Below are 23,033 nucleotides of genomic sequence, written 5' to 3'. Positions count from 1 at the left end.
GCCCACTCTGTCACGGTTTTCTAACCCACACGCATACTCAGCCACCCACTGGTCAGAATGTATTCTAAATGCCGAAAGTCACTGGGCGTGATAGACACTGATAGAATGCTGTTTTTTTTTTTTAAAGAAAGAAATGCATGATATGCCCAAAATTTATGGGAAATGTTTAGGTCAAGCAGCCCTCGAGTCCAGAGTGTGTGTCCTTTGGAAGTTGCACCGTGGGACGGCCCTTGGCCTGGTCCAGGCCCCCGCTGCTGCATGCTCAGATGTTTTGTTGAAGCAAAAACCTGAGCAAGGAATTCTGAGCCCACCCTGGTCTTGTCTTCAGTCCGTGTTCTCCTTCAGGGGGCACTAGTAATGATGAACGTGACTTGAGACTTGGGTTTGATCCCTGGGTCGGGAAGATCCCCTGGAGCAGGGAATGGCAGCCCACTCCAGTATTCTTGCCTGGAGAATCCCATGGGCAGAGGAGCCTGGCGGGCTACAGTCCATGGGGTTGCAAAGTACCCGACACAACTGAAGTGACTTCACACACACACACACACATCTTGATCTCAGAGTCAACTACATCACATATTAGAACCCAAGGAGAAGGAGGGTTTCCTTGTTGCTGTTATCTTGATCTTTATCGTGTTATCTGAATGTGGCAGTAACACCGATCCATAGTGAATGGCCAAGCTTAGAATCTTTCGTAAATAAGTTGGCGCGGGATACGAGCGGATTCTGGATGGGAGGCATAATAAACGTCTGTGTCCTGCGATGGGTGGTATCCGCGCACTCACAGACGTTAAGAGGTGGGAGAGAAGCAGAGACGCTGACAAGTACCCAGGGTTCTGCTGGGCCAGGGCTGGCCGTGAGCTTCCAAGAGATCTGTGGGTTGTTCTGCCAGGCAGGCTGCCCCCGAGAAACTCTTCCCTGCACTTGGACGTGAGACCCACCCCCAGCTGGGGCTCCCTGGTGGAGACAGAAAAGAGTCAAAGCTCTCCTGGGTTCACAGGAAAGCCGTAGTGGTGATGAGAAATGTACATGTGTTTCTCCAGCCAGGCTCCGGTTGTTGGGAGCCAACTCGGTCTTGGTGAGGATGAGGAATTAGATGGTAGAGCCCAGGTTTTTGTGAATTTTTTTTTTTTTTTGCAGCACCTTGAAGCACAATACAGGACGGGCCCCTGCCACTTTGCAAGTTTTCAAGTAGCTACAGGCAACGTGGTTCCTTTAATGAAAGATCATGAACATGGTGTGTGGGTGGGAGAAGGGTTTGGGGGAGGGTGGACACATGGATAGTGTAGCTGAGTCCCTTGGCTGTCCTCCTGAAACTGTCACAGCATTGCTAACTGGCTATTCCCCAATACAAAGTAAAAAGTTAAAAAAAAAAAAAAAATAGAATGTAGCAAACAAAGTTTGAACAAAGTTGGCATTAAAAAAAAACTTTTTTAGCTATTTTACTTAAATGCCCTGAACCTAAAAGCATCTAGCAGAAGAACTTCCTTGGTGGCCCAGTGGTTAAGACTTTGCCTTCCAATGCAGGGGGTACAGCTTCTTTTCCTGGTCGTGGAGCTGGGGTCCTACATGCCTCATGGCCGAAGGACCAAAATATACAACAGAAGCAATATTGTAACAAAATCAATAAAGACTTTAAGCATTTTTTTAAGTGTCTTAGCATATAGTAGATGCCTGCTGTGTCCGTGTCCGTGTGTGTGTGTGTGTGTGTGTGTGTGTGTGTGTGTGTGTGTGTGTGTTCAGTTGCTCAGTCATGTACGACTCTTTGAGACCCCATGGACTATAGCCTGCCAGGCTCCTCTGTCCATGGGATTCTCCAGGCAAGAAACTGGAGTGCGTTGCCATTTCCTCCTCCAGGGGATCTTCCCGACCCAGGGATCGAACCCACATCTCCTGCACTGGCAGGCTGATTCTTTCCCACTGGGAAGCCTCGGAAGCCCTATAGGTGCATGCCAAATATTTGGTCAATAAATGAATGGATTAATAAATGGCTTTAAATACTATCTCTATTTTTTTTGAAAAAGATCATGAACACTGGGCTTCTCTAGAGTATTCCTGACACTTCCCGTTTGGGGAGATCTTTATAAAATGGGAAGGTGCTCTGCCTTCGGAATGTCAGTCATTTGTGAACGCCACAGAAGCCCGGGAGAGACTGGGAGACCCAGTGAGAACACCTGTCCGGTCTGCGGTTGTCCGCTATCATAGGGATGTAGTCAACCTGCATCCTTGATGGGAAATCACTCTTTGGCACTGCTGTGTGTCTCGACTGGATCGATAAAGCTCCCTGTGTCTTTATTTGCTCTTAACTGCCTGTGATGGAAACCCAGCAGGTCCTCACAGCTTGGAGAAAACCCTAGAGAGCAACATTCCTTCATAAGAGAGAAGACTCCTGACCCCTCCACTTAGGTAATATTGCTAAGCATCGCTGACCCCCGTTGGAAATGCTTGTTGGCAGGAGCTTGAGTCATAAAAGCTTGCCTGTGCTCTCCTGCGATCTGCACAAAGCCATGCTTCATCATATAGTGTTTTCATAATATTATATCTGAATTTAATTCAGGGCAGCCAACCCTTGCTGAGTGGTTTTGTGTGGATCGAGCATTATGCTGGATATGGGAGGTACAGCGATAAATAAAACTTCTTTTTTTATCATCAGATTGGACTGGGACATGGCCAGACCCCTCAGTCACAAGGGAGCAGAGCGACGAGTCTTCTTTCTTGGTAGAGGGAAGAAAGACCAGTCAGGGTGTGTGGACTGAGCTACAGGCGCTTAGGGGACCACTCCGAAGTTGGTTGGATGGAGAATGAAGTAATAAGTCTGTGTTCTAGGGCATTAACCTTTTTTTTTTTTTTTGTGAAGAAATAGTTAATGACCAATGGTGGTATTCTGTGCCGTGTGTCATCTTGCAGAACCGTCTGTAACATCTCATGGCGCTGTGGAAGCTCAGTTAGGGGAGCGCAAGCAGTCAGTGATCATTAAGGACACAATTGTCTTCAAGTTCCTCTCCTTCCCTTGAAGACTGGGACTGGGAGTGTTGGATTTCAGCTTTCCTGCCACCAATTTTCATCAAGAGGCTCTTTAGTTCTTCTTCAGTTTCTGCCACAAGGGTGGTGTCATCTGCATATCTGAGGTTATTGATATTTGTCCCAGCAATCTCGATTCCAGCTTGTGCATCTTCCAGCCCAGCGTTTCTCATGATGTACTCTGCATATAAGTTAAATAAGCAGGGTGACAATACACAGCCTTGACGTACTCCTTTTCCTATTTCGAACCAGTCAGTTGCTCCACGTCCAGTTCTAACTGTTGCTTCCTGACCTGCATACAGGTTTCTCAAGAGGCAGGTCAGGTGGTCTGGTATTCCCATCTCTTTCAGAATTTTTCACAGTTTATTGTGATCCACGCAGTCAAAGGCCTTGGCATAGTCAATAAAGCAGAAATAGATGTTTTTCTGGAACTCTCTTGCTTTTTCAGTAATCCCAACGGATGTTGGCAATTTGATCTCTGGTTTCTCTGCGTTTTCTAAAGGCATGTTTCTTTGCAACCCCATGGTCTGTATAGTCCATGGAATTCTCCAGGCCAGATTGCTGGAGTCAGTAGCCTTTCCCTTCTCCAGGAGATCTTCCCAACCCAGGAATTGAAGCAGGGTCTCCTGCATCGCAGGCAGATTCTTTACTGAGCCATCAGGGAAGCCCCGTCTTATAAGATAGACGCTGTTTACTAAATGGTGATAGACTGTGTCTTTTCGCTTTTACAAATATCAGGAAAGCCTCAAGCTGGTGTCCTTGGTTCTTTCTAATAATTGGTCTTGGTTGACTGCTCATGGAATAACAGCATCCACAAGTTCAAAAGGTAGATTTTTTTAAATTGGATTATAATTGATTTGCAATGTTGTGTTAGTTTCAGGTGTAAAGCAAAGTGAGTCAATCATACATACACATACATCCACTGTTTTTCAGATTCTTTTCCCATGTAAGCCATTGCAGAGTATTGGGCAGAGTTCTCTGTGCTATACAGTAGGTCCTTGTTAGTTACCTATTTAACATCTAGGGGTGGAGAAGGCAATGGCACCCCACTCCAGTACTCTTGCCTGGAAAATCCCATGGACGCAGGAGCCTGGTGGGCTGCAGTCCAGGGGGTTTCGAAGAGTCGGACACGGCTGTGCGACGTCGGACACGGCTGTGCGACTTCACTTTCACTTTTCCCTTTCATGCATTAGAGAAGGAAGTGGCAACCCACTCCAGTGTTCTTGCCTGGAGAATCCCAGGGACGGGGGAGCCTGGTGGGCTGCCGTCTATGGGGTCGCACAGAGTCGGACACAACTGAAGCGACTTAGCAGCAGCAGCAGCAGCAGTGTGTATGTTAATTTCAGTCTCCCAGTTTTTCTCCCCACCCCAGCTCCTGGTAACTATAAGTTCGTTTTGTACATCTGTGACTCTCTTTTATTTTGTAAATACATTCATTTGTACCAGTTTTTTTTTTTTTTAAGCTTCTGCATATAAATGATATCAAATGGTATTTGTCTTTCTTTGTCCGAGACACTTCACTCAGTACGACCTTCTTTGGGTCCATAGTGTTGTAAATGGCATTATTTTGTTCTTTTTTATGGCTGACTAAGCAGACTTAGCCCTTAATCACATGTGGAACTTAATCCGCATGAAGTCGGCATTCTTGTCAGTCCTGTTAAACGAGAAGCGTGATGCGTTGCCTGATAACACTGGAGAACTCCTGGAGTACATGAAGATCCCTTGACTTTGCAGACATCCTAAAACATGAGTGGTAAAGGTGGGTGACTAAGCATGCCCACCGATATGAGCTAGTTTCTTCTGCCCCCCTCAAGAAGCCCGCCTTTCTGCTTTCGGAGAAGCCATGTCGGAATTTTTAATTAATTCTTCAAAAGGGCTCATTACCGGGAAGAATAGAGAGATTCTCATTATGGTGATGGTGTCTCATCCATGCTGAGATTTAATGTATGGACCCTGGAGGCCTGGCTGAACTAGAGTTCGGGGGCCTCTCCTATTGGTCTCAAACCCACACGCCACCTTGGTTTTTAGAATAATTATCTTGATGTTAGACACAGTAGAAATTATGAAAGATTTTTAAATGCACTTGTGGACACGCATGTAGATACCAGTCATGTAAACAAACTATGCTTTTGATCTGTGCATTTGTGGGCAGCATTTTTCAGCCCTGAAAATGTCAACGCGGTAATGTGGAATCTTGTACCTCGTCCCACTCTATCGCCACCTGAACCCCAGCTTCCTCCCAGGATGTGGAGGGGACACGGTGGAGGCCTGGGTGATTGAGGTTGAATGTTGGGTGGCCACCTGGGTGAAGGTATGAAGTTCCAAACTAGCACCAAAGCCGGCCAGAGGGACCTTTTCCTTACGTGCAGATTCCCTGACAGTCTGTGAGGAAATTCCTTTTATTTGATTTTATTTTTTTCTCTTTTAATGAAATGAATGTCTTCTCTTATGAAAAGTGTTGTTACATTATATTCAGAAACAGCATTTTAATAAACACTTGTCTTGATTATAAAGCAGGTTAAAAGCTATGCTTCTTAGTGGTCATAGCCGGTTCCTAGGGCAGCCCTAACAAAATTCCACAAGCCACATGACTTAAAACACCAGGAGTCCATTCTCTCCCATTCCTGGAGGCCAGAAGTCTCAGATTGAGATGTCAGCAGGCTGGCCCTCTGCTGAAGGCTCTGGGTGGGCTCCTTTCTTGCCCATCTGCTAGCTTCCGTGGTTTCCAGCAACCCTGGATGTCCCTAGACTTACAGATACGTCATCCTAGTCTTCGCCTTGTCTGTCTATGTTAACACGGTCATTTTCCTACGTGGACACCATCCTAGTGGGTTAAGAGCCCGCCCTGCTCCAGTGTGACCTCATTTGATGAATTCTGTATGTGTGATTGGATGTATTTTTTTTTCTTTTTTATTGACATATGATTGACCTACAGTGAGCCCTGAAAAGAGTGAAAATATTAGTCGTTCAGTCACGTTTGACCCTGCGACTTCATGGACTGTAGCCCACCAGGCTCCTCTGTCCATGGGATTCTCCAGGCAAGAACACTGGAGTGGGTTACCTGTCCTTCTCCAGGGGATCTTCCCAACCCAGGGATCGAACCCAGGTTGATTCTTTTACCACCTGAGCCACCAGGAAATCGCAAATTGACCCTCAACACTATGTTGATTCCGGGTGCATGACTAATGACTCGATCTTTGTATACATTACAGAATGATCCCCACAACAAGTCTAGTTACCATCTGTCACCATACAAACAAACATATGACACTATTATTGACTGTATTCCCCAGGCTCTCTGTTTTATCCCCTTGACTCATTTTGTGGCTGGAAGTTTTTCCCTCTTGCTGCTGCTGCTAAGTCGCTTCAGTCGTGTCCGACTCTGTGCGACCCCATAGACGGCAGCCCACCAGGCTCCCCCGTCCCTGGGATTCTCCAGGCAAGAACACTGGAGTGGGTTGCCCTTTCCTTCTCCAATGCATGAAAGTGAAAAGTGAAAGTGAAGTCGCTCACTGAAGTCGTGTCTGACTCTTAGCAACCCCACAGACTGCAGCCCACCAGGCTCCTGCGTCCATGGGATTTTCCAGGCAAGAGTACTGGAGTGGGGTGCCATTGCCTTCTCCCTCTTAGGCTCCCTTGTATATTTCACTCACCTTCACCTCCTGCCCCCTGCCTACTACCTCTTTCTATGAGTCTGTTTCCGTTTTGTTGTGTTTCTTCATTTGTTTCGATTTTTAGATTCTATGTCTAAGTGCAATCATATAGTATTTCTCTTTGATTTGTTGAGTTTCATGTAATACCCTACACTGACTCAATGGACATGAGTTTGGGTAAACTCCAGGAGTTGGTGATGGCCAGGGAAGCCTGGCGTGCTGCAGTCCATGGGGTCACAGAGAGTCGGACACGACTGAGTGACTGAACTGAATAGCCTGTGGGTCCATCCCCGTGGTCACAGATGGCAAGGTTTCCTTCTGTTTTTATGGCTGAGCCATTTTCCTCTGTGTGTGTGTGTGTGTGTGTGTGTGTGTGTGTGTGTGTGTGTGTATGTTTGTGTGTGTGACGTCTTCTTTATCCGTTCATCTCTCGATGGACGCTGAGGTTGCTTCCAGATCGTGGCTATTCTAAATAATTCTGCAGTGAACATAGGGACATGTATATCTCTTCAACTTCGTGCTTTCGTCTTCTTCAGGAAAATGCCCAGAAGTGGTGTCGGCTGGGTCGAGCGGCCGTTCTGTTTGTAATGTTCTGGGGAAGCCCCGTTCTCTTTTCCGCAGTAGCTACACCAGTCGGCCTTCTTACCGTCACTGCATCGTACGGGTTCCCTTTTCTTTCCATCCTTGGACACACTTGTTATTTGTTGTCTGTCTGGCTGAGCCCACGCTCAACAATCTGACGGGTGTCAGGTGCGTATCTCATTGTGTTTTCAGTTGGCGTTTCATCTTGATGAATTCTATCCACGACCAACCTATTTCCAAATGAGGTCGCACTCTAAGGTGTCCAAGGTATTGGGACCACAAGATATCTATTTTAGAGGGGGGCCCAGTTCAACCCGCAGTAGTGGCGATCTCCCTTTACCCTTGACCATTTACAGGGCGGGTGGAGAAGTCCAAACTGGTATAAATTGTTTGTCTTTAATCAAATGAACGAGCCGGCAGAACAGAGCTGCAGGTGTGGCCACCTGCCACCCACCAGGCCTGCTGTTTCGGGGCCTGGGTGACCATCATACACAAGCACCAGGGGACTGTGTCTTTCCTGACATTTCTGGGAGGCCTGGGAGCTCTCGTGGCCTGTCCGTCAGGAGGGGGTTTTTTCGTGAGCGAGGTGTAGGTGGCTTTGCTGGTTTGTGGAGCCTGTTCTCGATCGCAGGTGAGCAGGAAGTAGTGGGCTTTGCCTTGATACCGGCCCGGAGGGCTGCTGCTTATGAGGATGGGGTTCAGGGGGTGAAGTGTTCAAAGTGGAGACTGTGGGCCCACTTAACCTGATCCCTGGAATATTCCGTCATGCAACCATGTGATGTTGACCGTGTGAAGCCCCCAGCCGCCAGGGGAGGCTCTAGAATCCACGATCTGTAGTGCAACCCCCTTCCATTTCCCAGCAGAGGTGATCGAGGGTAGAGCCAGTTGTGCCTGTGAGTGGTTTTGATGCCTGGAATCCCCAGGCCCTTCCATGGAGTTTCTTGTCCAGTTTCTTGTGAAAGAAATTGCACCGTGGAAGACTCGTTGGCGCCAGAGTGAAAGGGACTCAGTTGTGTCCGACCCTTTTCGGCCCCATGGAGGCTATACAGTGTCCAGGAATTCTCCAGGCCAGAATACTGGACTGGGTAGCTGTTTCCGTCTCCAGGGGACCTTCCCAACCCAGGGGTTGAACCCAGATCTTCAGCACTCAGGCGGATTCTTTCCCAGCTGAGCCAACAGGGGAGCCCAAGACTGTTGGAGTGGGTCTGGCACATATTTCAAGGCTTCCTGGCGCTTTTCAGGGAAACGTGTTAAACAGACATGTCAGAAACGCTCCGAACTTGAAAGTCTCAGAGTGCAGTAGGTGAAACCTTGACCTTGGCTTCGCCTCTCTTGGCGACGGTGGCTTCACGTGGTAAACAGCAGATCACCTGGGTGCCCCATCACCGTGTTCAGCCCTCGGGGATGGACCTTGGGGCCTTCGACGATCAGCTTCCAGGAGCAGTTTGGACCACGGGGAATACGATTTCCCATCATAATTACAACCCCTGAGCCTGATCCAGCTCCAAAATTAGGGCCCCAGTTAGAATATGTGCACATGCACTGTTTCTGAGTGCTGCTGTGAGAAAGTCTGCTGAACAGAAACGGGAATTCTGCATATGAGAAAAATAATCCAGAATAGTTGAAAGCCGTAAGTGGGGACTCTTTTCTTTCAGGTCAATCTACACTTTAACGACCTAGACAGCGTATTAAAAAGCAGAGCCGTTGCTGTACCAACAGAGGTCTGTCTCGTCAAGGCTACGGTTTAACCAGCAGTCATGTATAGATGTGAGAGTTGGACTACAAGAAAGCTGAGCACCGAAGAATGGATGCTTTTGAACTGTGGTGTTGGAGAAGAATCTTGAGAGTCCGTTGGACTGCAAAGAGATGCAACCAGTGCATCTTAAAGGAGTTCTGTCCTGAGTGTTCGTTGGAAGGACTGATGTTGAAGCTGAAATGCCAGTACTTTGGCCGCCTGATGTAAAGAACTGACTCATTGGAATAGACCCTGATGCTGGGAAAGATTGAGGGTGGGTGGAGAAGGGGATGACAGAGTATGAGATGGTTGGATGGCATCACTGGCTGAATGGACATGAGTTTGGGTAAACTCCAGGAGTTGGTGATGGACACAGAAGCCTGGTGTGCTGCAGTCCATGGGGTCGCAAAGAGTCAGACACGACTGAGCCACTGGACTGAACTCTTTAACAATGATGTAACATACAGCACAGCGTCTCGAGACCTTATGTGAAGAGTTTGCTAAAATAAGGCAGACACGTTTAGGATTCATCTCATTCTGAATCAAGACCTTTACACTTGATTGGAAAGAACTTTTCTTCTAATCTAATGGAAAATGGTGGGTCATGGCTAAAGAACCCACACGCCAATGCAAGAGACACGAGTTCCATCTCTGGGTCGGGAAGATCCCCGGGAGAAGGGAATGGCAGCCCACTCCAGTATTCTTGCCTGGAGAATCCCATGGACAGAGGAGCCTGGCGGGCTACAGTCCATGAGGTTTCGAAAGAGCCGGACACGACTGAGCGAGTAAACAACAAACAACAACAATGGAAAAATGCCGGTTTTGCACCATTCGGACATGGAAGTGCCTAGCTGAGGGGAGCAAGTGATTGCTGGGGATTTAGGGGTGGAAATGTCAGTGTGGTTTCTAAGCGTGCGTGGTTTACCTGGTAGACCCGGTTTTACTGAAAGAGAGCTATGTGATGGGGTCAGGGTAGATGCATGTAGTTTTCTGGGTCTTACGTTTGCAGCTGTTTGTGTGTTTGCATGCTTGGTTGAAGGCAAACAAATGGAATTAGATACTAATTGGCTTGGAGGGGTTGGCGAGTTGTGGGGAGCGAATGAATGGGATTAGTTTCTACGCCAGTGTTCTCTGACGTCCACCAGTGTGTTCCCAGTTCCAGCCCCTGTGTTATTTATCCACTGGGGTGTGAGGGATCACCCCAGCACTGCCAGCTGCACACTGCAGACACAGATCACCTCCCGTGGGTTCTGAGACTCAGGAATCCAAGCACGGATGAGCCAGAGTGTTCCCGCTCGAGGTCTCCCGTGAGTTGCAGTCATCGTGTTGGCCCCAAGACCACAGTCTCTTGAGCCTAGTGCCGGGCTGGAGGCTCAACCCCAAGCCCGTTCATGAACGTGGCAGTTGGCGGGAGGCTTCAGTCCCCTCCCGTCTCTGCAGGGCTGCCCGTGACCTGGCTTCCCCAGAGTGTGTGATCGAGAGAGAGAGAGAGAGAGAGAGAGAGAGAAAGAGAGATAGCAGAGGAGGGGAAACAGAGTACAGGAGAAAGAGAGAGAAGGACGGTGCTGGGGACTACCCTGATGGAGCAGTGATTAAGACTAATCTCCCAGTGCAAGGAGATCTTCCAGCCCTGGATGGGGAACTAAAGGTCTCATATGCCTCATGGCACAGCCAATAAATAAATTAACAATAGAATAACTTAAAAACATTAAAAAGAAAGTGCTGGAAGCCACATGCTTTCACAATCCGACCTAGAGGGGACGTGGTATTCCTTCTGCCGTGTTCTGTGGGTCGCATAGACCAATCCTGGTCAGTGTGGGTTGGGGTGGTTCCTGGGTGCAGATACCAGTGGGGTGGGGCTCCTTGGATTTCATCTCAGAGGCTGCCTGGGGCCTTATCTGGCATCTAGTGGTTAGGACTCCATCCTTAAGCTGCACAGGTTCAAGCCCTGGTCGGGGAGCTGAGAGTCCACATGCTACATGGTGGGGCCACATAAATGAGATAACAAATAACAAATAAAAATGCATGTGAAGAGGCTGCGTACTACAGCCTTTTATTTTCTGCACCCGTAAGTTGCCATCTTGGTTAGAGAATTACTCACTTGAGTACTTAGTCAACTGTCAGAAAGTGGGGGGAAATTTCTGTAGCTGTGTCTGTGCCCTAACTTTTGGATACAATAGAATCTGCATGTAATGACTGTCACTTTACTCTGTGTGTGTGTGTGTGTGTGCGTGCTCAGTCGTGTCTGACTTTTCTTGACCCCATGGAGTGTGTGTGTGTGTGTGTGTGTGTGTGCATGCTCAGTTGTGTCTGACTTTTCTTGACCCCATGGAGTGTGTGTGTGTGTGCGTGTGTGTGCGTGCTCAGTCGTGTCTAACTCTTCTTGACCCCATGGACTGTGTAGCCCACCAGGCTCCTCTGTCCATGAGATTCTCCAGGGCAAGAATACTGGAGCGAGTTGCTGTTTTCCTTCTCCAGGGGAATCTTTCCAATCCAGGGATCGAACCCGAGTCTCTTGCATCTCCTGCACTGGCGGGCAGATTCTTTCCCACGAGCAGCATCTCAGAAGCCCATCGCTTTACTACCTAGCTAAATAAAAAATTATGCACCTGTTTTGTGCTCTCCATGATATTCTTGGACAGAAAGTCAGTTTCCCTCCCAGGAAATGGAAACATCCATTGAGCCCCCGCCGGTGGACGTGGCCACTCAGCTCTCCTCCCATTTCCTCCTTAAACTCGGGAAATAAATCTTCAGTGACTGCCTGAATTATTGCTGCCCCTGCACGTTCACCTTCTGCCCCAAGGCATTTAGGAAAGGTTGCCCTTGCCTTTTCTAAATAATGAATTGCCTTTTTTTTTTTTTTGTCTTCTAGGCAAAGTTAATGGGGGAAAAAAAAAATGAATGAGAATTTTTTTCCCCGCCCCTGAGCTCTTTCTAACAGTTTCAAGGATGATAACATCTTTATTGCATTTCAGTGTCAGCGCTAACATCATTCATTCATTCCGCAGATAACCTCCATGTGCCGGTGAGGCTGTAAAAGTGCAGAGGTCAAGTGTAAGCTCAAATGACCTCTTCACGGTAATTTAAAGGCACGTCAGGAGAAGGCCACGGCAACCCACTCCAGTACTCTTGCCTGGAAAATCGCATGGACGGAGGAGCCTGGTAGGCTGTAGTCCATGAGGTCGCGAAGAGTCGGACACGACTGAGCGACTTTTGTTTCACTTTCATGCATTGGAGAAGGAAATGGCAACCCACTCCAGTGTTCTTGCCTGGAGAATCCCAGGGACGGTGGAGCCTGGTGGGCTGCCGTCTACGGGGTCGCACAGAGTCGGACACGACTGAAGTGACTTAGCAGCAGCAGCAGAAGATAGAAGAAAGGGCTTCCCTGGTGGCTGAGACTGTAAAGAACCTGTCTGTCAGTGCAGAAGATCTAGGTTCCATCCTTGGGTCAGGAAGATTCCCCTTGGAGGAGGGCATGGCAACGTACTGCAGTATCCTTGCCTGGAGAATCCCAGGGACAGAGGAGCCCGGTGGGGGCTACATGGTCCACGGGGTGGGTCACAGAGAGTCAGACAGGACTGAGCAGAGACAGAAGAAGTGAACCCCGGTGGGTAGGGAACTGAATTTTGTGAATTCTCCACCCGCAGGTTGACTTGATGAACATTTCGGAGGATCCTCAGAGTCAGGATTCTCTTATCGTTCTCGTTTTCTAGAAAGGCAACTGCTGTGCAGAGAGAGGAGTGGGTTTCCGGGCTAGGGAAGTGGACCTGGCCCAAGGTGGACCCCAAAGGGTCTGACCCCCAGAGCGGCTGCGTCAGCAGCCTTCATGTACAGAAGAAGCCTTGGCATGTGGAAAGGCTGCACGGGGAGCCGTTTACTTGCCCTAAATGCCCCTGGTCTGTTTGGCACAAGGTTGGAGATACTGCAACCTTCACAGCTAGTGGCCATCACGCCGCTGTCCAGGGATTTGCCAGTATCCTTCCCCCCAACCCCAACTTTAGTTTTTTTCCCATGGACACTCATCTTCCCTGCCTTTTCAAGTTCAGCTAAGGCAGATAGCCAAAATTCCTAAGGGAGGAAAAGCGGAAAGTCAAAGAGACATGAAAGAAAATGGCATTTTGAAGGACAGAAATGCAACTTGATAGGATCGTGTGTGTGTGTGTGTGCACACGTATGTTTCCTCCAGGGTTGCCAAGACCGAGGACTGCTGATGCGTCCAAAGATTTGGAGTGAGGCTCGCTCATAACCGTGAGGGAATTACTGATGGTTTGGGCACAGTAACAGCTGTTGACCCAGATGGGGGTGGGATTGGGAACCTGTGTGTGTGTGTGGATTTGCTACCCAGAGACATGGACCTTGATGTAGGTGGCACGTACAGACACTCCTGCACAGATTTCTTAACCATGATGGTTGAGCCGTGTTTGCAGGAAGAATGAGGCCCCTCTCTGGGCATTTCATCAGAAAGCAGCCATTAAAAAGAATGCATTTGAATCACTTCTAATGAGGTGGGTGAAACCGGAGCCTATTATACAGAGTGAAGTAAGCCAGAAAGAAAACCACTAATACAGTGTACTAACACATATATATGGAATTTAGAAAGATGGTAACAATGACCCTATATGTGAGACAGCAAAAGAGACACAGATGTACAGAACAGTCTTTTGCACTCTGTGGGAGAAGGCGAAGGTGGGATGATCTGAGAGAATAGCATTGAAACATGTATATTATCATACGTCAATCAGATCGCCAGTCCAGGTTCGATGCATGAGGCAGGGTGCTCGGGGCTGGTGCACTGGGATGACCCAGAGGGATGGGATGGGGAGGGAGGTGGGAGGGGGGTTCAGGATGGGGGACACATGTACACCCGTGGTGGATTCATGTCAAGTATGGCAAAAACCACTACAGCATTGTAAAGTAATTAGCCTCCAATTAAAATAAATCAATTAGAAAAAAAGAAATGAAACACGTATACATGATTTAAAAAAATTTTGTCCACTGTATATCTGATTATTTTTCACGTTTAACCTTTTCTCGATCCATGTCCTTTTTTGTCTCAGAATTCCCGTCCCCATCACACTGAACTCAGTTGTCCTGTCTCCATCTTTCCTTTGGGCCAGGGCAGCGTCTCGGACTTTGTTTGGTGGTGGTGGCTCTGTTTTGAGGGATACCGGCCGCGACTTTCGTAGAACGTCTCTCACTTTGGGCTTGGCACGTGTGTGCCCCGTGATGAGGCTGGGCTTATGAGTTTGGGGGACATAGACCGCAGAGACGGGCCCTGTGATCACGTTGCCTCCAGGGCCGGGACTCTCAACGTGACCTAACGCTGATGAGCTTGCAGAGCTTGCCCTCTGCTCAGGGTTTGCGTTTGCAGAGTCCCTTCAGTGTCGAGTTACCACTTTCCCCTCTCTTGTGTGTCCACACTTCTTTCAAAGCCCACACTTCTTTCAAAGCCCATGCTTACTGCTATAGGGGGGGCAAGGTAAGCGTCACCTCCTGGAGACTTAAGCTTAAGCTGTTTGAATGCTAGGCTTCCCTAGTGGCTCAGCGATAAAGAAACAGCCTGCGAAGGCAAGAGATGCTGGTTCGATCCCGGGGTCGGGAAGATCCCCTGGAGAAGGAAATGGCAACCCACTCCAGTAGTAGTATTTCTTTTTTTTAACTTTTGGGGACTGCACCATGAGGCTCGTGGGATCTTATTTCCCCCGCCAAGGATCGAACCCGTGCCCCCTGAGTGGGAAGCACGGAGTCTGAACCACTGGATCGCCAGGGCAGCCCCCCGCTGCTGTGATCTTGCCTGCAAAATCCCGTGAACAGAGGGAGCCTGGCGGGCTTTATAGTCCACAGGGTTGCGAAAGGGTGGGATACGACAGCATCTAAACAGCAGCAAATTTAAACGCAGGTTTCTTCACTCATTGCTTGATGGAAGGTAATTCAGCCTTGTCTTGGAATACGGGTCCAGTAATTCCAGTTTGGGGTCGTCTGTCCGTAATAAACTGTACCCATGATGCACCCTCTGCCGTTTCCAGGGTTGAGTCCCGTGAAGCGCAGTGGTTCCCGAAGGAAACCACCTCCGCACGGAATCCATCTGCATGTTCACTGCCTTCTCTGAGATCTCTTCACTCTTGTCCACCCCGCCAGCGTTTTCATGATAACTTTTTTTTTTTTTTAAATTTTGGGCTGCACTCTGTACCATGCACACAGCATGTGTGATCTGAGTTTCCCCGACAGGAGGTCAAACCCACATCCCCTGCGGTGGACACTCACTCGAGTCTTAACCACCGGACCTTCCGGAAGCCCCTCGTGGTACATTTTTGTCTGATGACGTGTCTGTTAGTCTGTAACAAAGCATCGAAAGTAGTTTTGGTAGGGGGAAAAAAAGACTGTCTTCCTAACTGATAAGCTTATGTAATATTTTGTTACATTTCATTGATGGAGTAAGATGCCCCATCGCATAAGCAGGTTTGGGGCCCCATCAGCACTGGGGTATGAAGGCCAAGGGTACCTGGCTCAGGTGGAAAGGGCCCCCCGGGGCTGGGGGGGTCCACTGGATTAAGAAGGAGGCATTGGCCTACGGATTTCCAGGGCCTGTGGGTGGCTGTCAGCGCGTTTACAGAATCAGCAGCCTTGGTGATTTCATCGAGAAGGTCAACAGGAGGCCTTGTTAAGAGACCTTCTCCTCCACGTTATTTTTAGAAGCAGCAAATATCAACCATAAATATTTAATGTTGTGTTTATAGACTCTGGCATCATAAACCTTCACAAGGTGACTCAGAGGAGGCTGATCACTGTGAACCCCCGAGGAGAAGGAATCTCCGCCCCGCCCCCGCCCCCGCCCCGAGCTGGCACACCGCACCTCTTGAGGAAAACCATCGTTGACGTTCTTGGGAAAGAGGTGAACAGGTACATCGCTGTCTTAATTCATCTTCTTCATCCTTGGCAGATGAGGAATTTAGTCATTACTCTTTGCTGGCCAGGATTTTCAGTCCCTCTTTTCTGATTTCTAAAAGCAATGTGCTGCATAGAATGAGCAATTTGGGTAAAAAAGCAAAGAATGGAATCTGGAAACAAAATAAACACCTCTGAGCCCACCCACGCCAGTTCCCCCATCAGACTGTTGGTACATCTCCTCCCAGCTGCCTGTATTCCTGTGCATGAAACGTCAGGAAGGTTCAGCTTTGTGACCCGGCTCTCCCAACTTAACCTTTACGGAGTGAGCCTTGTGATCATTGCCGACGTTCATTGAAAACATTTTTCAGGCATCCATCCCGTCGAGTTTGTGTGCCGTAATTGATTTAACATTTGTTGCCGGAGCTTCAGATTGCTTCCAATTTTTTTTTTTTTTTTTGCCTTAGGAGAGATGGCTAGGAATGGAGCTGTAGGGCTCTTGAGACCGATTACCAAATTGCTTTCCTTGAAAGTTTGTGCTGGTTGTTCCCTGTTGCCAGGGAGCCCAGGGTGGGGTGGGCTGGGGTGAGGGATGGGGCCCCGTCTCTCAGACAGCTCAGGACATTGTGGTCAACTGAGACGGGAACGCGGGCACTTTTTTTGTTTTGTTTTTGCATGTCTTTGATTTAAAAAAAAAAATGAGGTGGACTATTTCATCCTGTTCGCCAGTCTTTTGCATTTTTTTTTTTTTTCTGTGACTTGGACGTAAGTTGCTTTGCAAGCAATGGCTCGGGTTCTGTTTGGGGTTACGCTCTCTGGGTTCCACGTGAATGCCAGCTGTTTTAATAAAGACTGCACTGTCAGAGTTTCAGCTACACGGGCCGTTTCTGGCGTTTGCCGGGAAGTTGAGTCTCCCGACTGGAGCCAGACTGTGAGTCTGTATATTGGGGCTGCGTCTTAAACAGGAGTTGAGTCCAGAAAGCAGGAAGGCGGGTCAGCATATGAACTTATTACTGAGATTATACCAAAATACGTTCTTTGCTCATTAACTCTTTGACCCCTTTCCTTAAAGCCGTTGTGGGGGGAGGGGGGGATGTGCGCTGTGACTGCTCATGGATGAGAATTGATGCCTTTGAATATCACTGCTCTACGTGAATTCAGCTCATCTCACAATTCCCAGTGTGTTTATCAGAAGACGATGTTTTTACAGAATGACATCTGTAGGAAAAGCGCAGATTCTTAGGTTAGCCTGCAAAAGATCTTAAAATATTTATAATTATCAATAGGCCGGCTTGCACTTTGCTTCTACTTGTCATTAGCCCAAGTTTGTTTCCCAAGGGTGTGTGTCTAGGTGTGACTGAGTGTGTACGGGTGACATATATTTTGCTGTGCAAATGAATGGATCGAATGTCTCTGCCGTGTCTTTGAAGCACGGTGCCGTTTCGTGGCATGCTAGGGACAAGGAGGGGATTGGTTGTTTTCTGTGTTGCTCTGAAGTCATCAGTGAGGCGTCTCTGCGTTTGCTGTTGCTTCTCTCTCCTTGCGCTGTTGTGTAACATCACACATTTGGAAAGCTTTGCAAAGATCTATTTCAGTTCCTCCTTTTAGAGTGTTTAAGTATTTCTTTTTTTTTTTTTTTTTTTTTCCATTTCCAAACCTGGAAAGGAAATGAATGAAAGGCGAGGAAAAAGATGATACAGCAATGATCAGTAGAAGGACTCCCCTGACGGTCAGGTGGTTAAGATTCGGCACTTCCACGACAGGGGTTGCTGGTTTGATCCCTGGTCAGGGTACTATAAAATCCTGCATGCCTCTTGATGTGCCTGCAAAAAAAGAAAATTCATCGATAGATTATTAAAAACAAATGTAATGATTTTGGGATACGGTTCTTGTCGCCTTGTAGCTTAACGGCTTTCGCTTCTCAATGATGTGTGAATGTTTTTGCTCTAGATTATGTTCAATAGGTGAGAGTCTAGCCATGAATCATTTCCTGCCAAATTTCAATCGATGAGGTAATACGTGGAAAAATGGCCTTATTTCTATAGTAACATGCATCTTCTCAGGTCTCAGGGTTCTTTTTCCTCTCAGTATGTTACTGCTACACACTAGGAGTTTCCTTGTTTCTACACTTTTCGATTACACACAGAAATGAGGAATGGGGAGAGGACTCACTCCCCAGGTTCCTTTCCCCACGGTGGCTCAAGGTGAGAGATGCTCAGTTTGAACTCCGTTTCCCAGGGTGTGTGGTTAACACAGATAGGTGCAGGGTACCGGTTCCAACTGTGGGCAAACAGAAGCCATATTCCCTCTGCCCAAGTAGTAAAAGTAGAAAGCTCTCCTATACTATCGTACCATTGTTGCAAAATAAACTCCTTCTCCTTAACACCAACCTGGGCTTGCCTGGTGGCTCAGCAGTAAAGGATTGGCCTGCCAATGCAGAAGATTCGGCTGCCAATGCAGGAGACTCGGCTTCGATCTCTGGGTCAGGAAGATACCCCTGGAGAAAGAAATGGAAACCCCCTCTAGTGTTCTTGCCTGGAGAATCCCGTGGACAGAGGAGTCTGGTGGGCTACAGTCTTTTGAGGTTGCAAAAGAGTGGAACACGACTCAGGAGACTCAGTGGCTAGAAAACAACTCAGTGGCTAGGCAACTCAACCAATCCATCTCTGAATGGTGTATTTTTTTTTTATTGTTAGTTCAAAGTAGACCTCAAAGTGACAATAAAGGGCCTCTTGCAAAAGGAGGCCTTCGAATGTTCAGTTTGTCATCATTGATGAGATGCACACAGCTCCCTGTGCTGGGAGCCTAAGCATTTCTAGCTGTGGGTTCTCCAGCGCTTTGAGTAGGTGAGGCTTAATTAAACTTTAAAAGTGATAGCCGACAGTGTAAGGGGCAGGAAGCCTTGTCTAACAGGAGGTTTAATATAACAATAACGGCAAGAAAAACTGTCCTTAGTCCTGGCTAAGATATCTGTTCAGCAGCACCCTATCTTAAACAGAATGTATGTAAGCTCAGTCGTGTCCGACTCTTTGCAACCCTTTGGATTGTAGCCCGCCAGGCTCCTCTGCCCATGGGATTCTCCAGGCAAGAATACTGGAGTGGGCTGCCATTTCCTGGTCCCGATCCAGGGAATTGAACCCGCATCTCCTGTGTCTCCTGCGTTTGCAGGCGGATTCTTTACCCACTGAGCCATCAGGGAAGCCCATCTTAAACACGGTCGCGCTGAAATGTGAGCTGTTCTGTTGACTGTGGTACAGAGTCCATTGTAGCATCATCACCCTGGGTGTCCCATGGCAACCTGCTAGGAAGAGGGGTGCAGCTCTGGTGACGTCACCCCCCAGGTTATAGATGAGACAGGCTCAGCCAGACGCGGTCCACACCCAGTGCTCTGCAGTGAGCCCAGGAGTTCACAGCGCACCTTGCTGTCTGCTGGGCCAGGTGGCTCTGAAACCGGAAGGTGTAACAGTACACACCCAGGTGAGAGGTCAGTGTTTGCCCACAAAGCGAGCAACCTGCCAATGACCGTGCCTTTTTTGAGACCCACAACCCTTTCAGGCGTCTTAACAGAACTTGTGATAAGTCCCTATATTAAAAAATCCTCAAACTGAAAATTGTTTTTTTTTTTTTTTTTTACTAGAGAAAGGTGGTCTGCGTTTAGAACAATTTGTGATTATTAATCTCTCTTGAATTGGTCACGGAATAAACAAATGATGTGATGGGCATCTAATTAAAATTTTGCAGTGGACACAAAAGAAGCCTTGGAAAAATGCTGTGGTTTCATCTAGCTGAGTATTAGCAACACATTTTAGAGCCTGCAGGCACCATGGAAACTGTCTGGGTTTTTGCACTTGCCAAATAGAAGTAGAATGCAAACCATAAATTTAATTTAAGGTTTTCTAGTAGCCACAGTAGAGAAGTAAAAAGAAATCATAAATTATTTTTGCAATATATATCTAAATATATGCTGCTGCTGCTGCTGCTATGTCACTTCAGTCTTGTCTGACTCTGTGCAACCCCATAGATGGCAGTCCACCAGGCTTCTCTGTCCCTGGGATTCTCCAGGCAAGAATACTGGAGTGGGTTGCCATTTCCTTGTCCAATGCATGCACGCGTGCTAAGTCGATTCAGTCATGTCTGACTCGGTGCAACCCCATGGACAGCAGCCCACCAGGCTCCTCCATCCAAAGAATTCTCCAGGCAAGAATACTGGAGTGGGTTGCTATTTCCTTCTCCAAAAAATATATGCTCGATTAATATTATTTGCAACAGTGAAAAAAAAAAAAATCAGTCTCTCAGTCATGTCCCAACTCTTTGGGACACTGTGGACTGTAGCCTGCCAGACTTCTCTGTCCATGAGATTGTCCAGGCAAGAATACTGGAGTGGGTTGCCATTCCCTTTTCCAGGGGATCTTTCCGGACCAGGGATCAAACCCAGGTCTCTTGCACTGCAGGCAAATCTAACCGTTTGAGCCACCAGGGAAGCCCATTATTTGCAACATATGTATTAATGTAATCAACTCACTATCCAAAATAGTGTCATGTTGACAAGTTACCCATATTTAAAAAATCATCCAAGACATATCTTATGTTCTTTCCATTTCTGTACTAAGTCTGCAAAATCCAGCGTGGAATTTAAACCTACAGCACTTCTTACTTTGGACTCGTTGCCTTGGTCAGTCCAGTCTGAGCCCCCAAATTCCAGTGTCTATGTAAAAATATGAAAATAAGTGTGCATTATGAAAAATAATTTTCTAGCAGGAAGTTACACTATTCTCAGAAAATTTAAAAGTTGGGTGGCTTGTCCGGTTGTCTTTTTAATCTATTTGAAATTTGTCGAGGGGAAAAAAAAATGTTGTGGGTGCATAATTTAAGAATTTGCATGTGGACCGATTACAGAGGAATCGTGTGGCCTGGAATGTCCCCAGGTCCTTCCATCCTGCAGACTACAATCATCAAACTTTCACTCCTGCAGGCTTCTTAGCAGTTTAGGGGCCACAAGCCTTGTAGACCCAAGGAGCACCCTCAAATATAGCTAGGGTTACGGAGGATCAGATTTAGAGATTTTATTTCCTCATTGATTTAAATTTCGATCCTTGGTTCAGCTGCTCCATAGGTTGTATGTTGCGAATCACATGGGTGTGTGTACCTGTGTTTTCAGTGTACGGAATACATCTTCTGAACTCTGATAGCAGTGGTCTATTTCCTTTGAAAATTCCGTTTCCTAATTAAGATGTGGCGCAAGTGGAAAATACATAGACTTTGGGAATTTTAGACATTTTGTAGGTAAAAGGAATGTCGAAGATCTCAATAATTTTTTTAAAAACCAGTGTGAACTACAGTTGAAATGATGCTATTTGGGATATGCTGGGTTAAGTTTAAATATGTTGTGAAAATTAGTTTGCGTTTAAACATTCTTTAATTAGATGTAAGCTCACCTTGCGTTTCCGTTGGCCCATCCACATCGCATTACCGTTGGCCCATCCACGTTGCATTTCCGTTGGCCCATCCACGTCGCATTTCCGTTGGCCCATCCACGTCGCATTTCCGTTGGCCCATCCACGTCGCATTTCCGTTGGCCCATCCACGTTGCATTTCCGTTGGCCCATCCACGTTGCATTTCCGTTGGCCCATCCACATCTCCCATCAGAGCTCTCACACCACAAAGGAAAGAAGCAGTGCTTGAGATCACAGGCGGTGGGTTGGTTGTGACATCCGAGTCTGAACACGGGCCCTGCTTTCACTGTCGGCCTTCCTAAAGTGTTCTGTATACCCAGGTGAGTCAGCATGAGGATTTGTTTGCCTCGCTGTGAGCCGTGTTCATGCGTGGCCACCTCCCCTTACCTCTGCCGGATGTATGGGTTCCTGGCCACAAAAGGCGGTGCTGACGTGGAAGGGAACAAGGTCCTCGGTCTACGCTGTTTTTCTGACCCCTTGGCATCCCCCGTGAGATAAAGGTGGTTGGTTCTTCCCGCTGTGCACTTAAAAAAAGGTCTCAGAGGTTGAATTGGGCTTCCCAGGTGATGCTAGTGATAAAGAACCCACCTGCCATTGCAGGAGTTGCCAGTTCGATCCCTGGCTCGGGAAGATCCTTGGAAAAGGATCTGGCAACCTGCTCCAGTATTCCTGCATTCTTGGAGAATCCCACGGACAGAGGAGCCTGGCACCCTATAAGTTCAGGGGTCCCCATGTGCACACGCTTTGAAACTCATACAGGTTCAGAGCCAGAAAGTCATAAACTCAGGGCTGCCTCTAACTGATGCCTCCTCTGATGAAAGGGATTTTCTTCAGGCTTTGTTTATATGGTAAAACACCCTAGGGTGCCCATGAATGAACACTGGTTCCAAAACACACTGTGAAGTGTTAGGTTTCTGACCAGGAAATCATTAGTAGCTGTAGTTTGTAATTTCTTCACTTCCTCTTCCCTGTTGATGAATGTCTCTGTTGTTATAAGAGGCCAGGAAGCAGCTTCTGACCTTTCTGCAAGGTAATTTGGCAGTGATGGGGTGAGTCACTTAAGTCAGCTGAGATGTAACTTTCTGTAGCTTTGGAAGTGGGGTAATGGACCTCTCGTTCCATAAAGCACTGCCTCACAGTAGGAGCCCCAAAGTTCTGTCCTCCTCTGTGTCTGGAATGGCTGCCCCAGCTCCTGCCCTCACAACCACATCCCTGAGTAGGAGTGAGGAGGGGGATTTCATTGCCTTTAAGAGCAGAGACTAGAGATTTCATATTTGACTTTTGCTTGTAGCCATTGGCTAGAACTGGGTTACGGGGAAAACTTGTCCTTTTGAGAGGGGTGTGACCATGTGCCCACACAGAATCCAGGTCTCCTGTTCTCAAAGGGTGAGGGATGGAATTGGATAATGGTAGTCTGATAATGGTAGTCTAGCAGATTCTACCTTCGACCTTGTCCTCACTCTAGTGGGAACACGGTGTTGCGAAAACAATCACGTGTTCAACGCAGAATTCTAGACTGTGGGACGAGGATGGGGGTATATGGTACAGCAACGGCTCCTGCAGAGAGCTTCTGGGTTCCGTCTTCTGCTCATCTGTGTTTCCTTTCTTGCCCACCACTTACTCTGAGTTTCAGCCAGGTGACCAGGAACCTCTTTCTTTGTGCACCAAGTGGGAATATGATCTCCGGGGAGTTTATAGTGGTTGCA

General features: G+C 47.7%; 1 protein-coding gene across 12 annotated transcripts in view; it reads left to right on the top strand.

Annotated features, from left to right (window-relative positions):
* Positions 1–23,033, top strand: part of TBL1X (transducin beta like 1 X-linked) — a 247,727-nt gene that overhangs the window by 118,019 nt on the left and 106,675 nt on the right. For 8 of the 12 annotated variants that reach the window (XM_070784369.1, XM_070784364.1, XM_070784367.1 and 5 more), the window contains one exon: positions 15,726–15,888. The exons of the other annotated variants lie outside the window; for them this stretch is intronic. The gene's annotated coding sequence lies outside the window, so the exon portion shown is untranslated. The remainder of the gene's footprint in view (positions 1–15,725; positions 15,889–23,033) is intronic. 12 annotated transcript variants of the gene reach the window in all.

The sequence above is a fragment of the Bos indicus genome, chromosome X, assembly GCF_029378745.1.
Source record: "Bos indicus isolate NIAB-ARS_2022 breed Sahiwal x Tharparkar chromosome X, NIAB-ARS_B.indTharparkar_mat_pri_1.0, whole genome shotgun sequence".
NCBI classification, from domain to species: Eukaryota; Metazoa; Chordata; class Mammalia; order Artiodactyla; family Bovidae; genus Bos; species Bos indicus.
The sequence above is the reverse complement of the archived record's forward strand: the minus strand, read 5'-3'. Positions and strand labels throughout refer to the sequence as shown.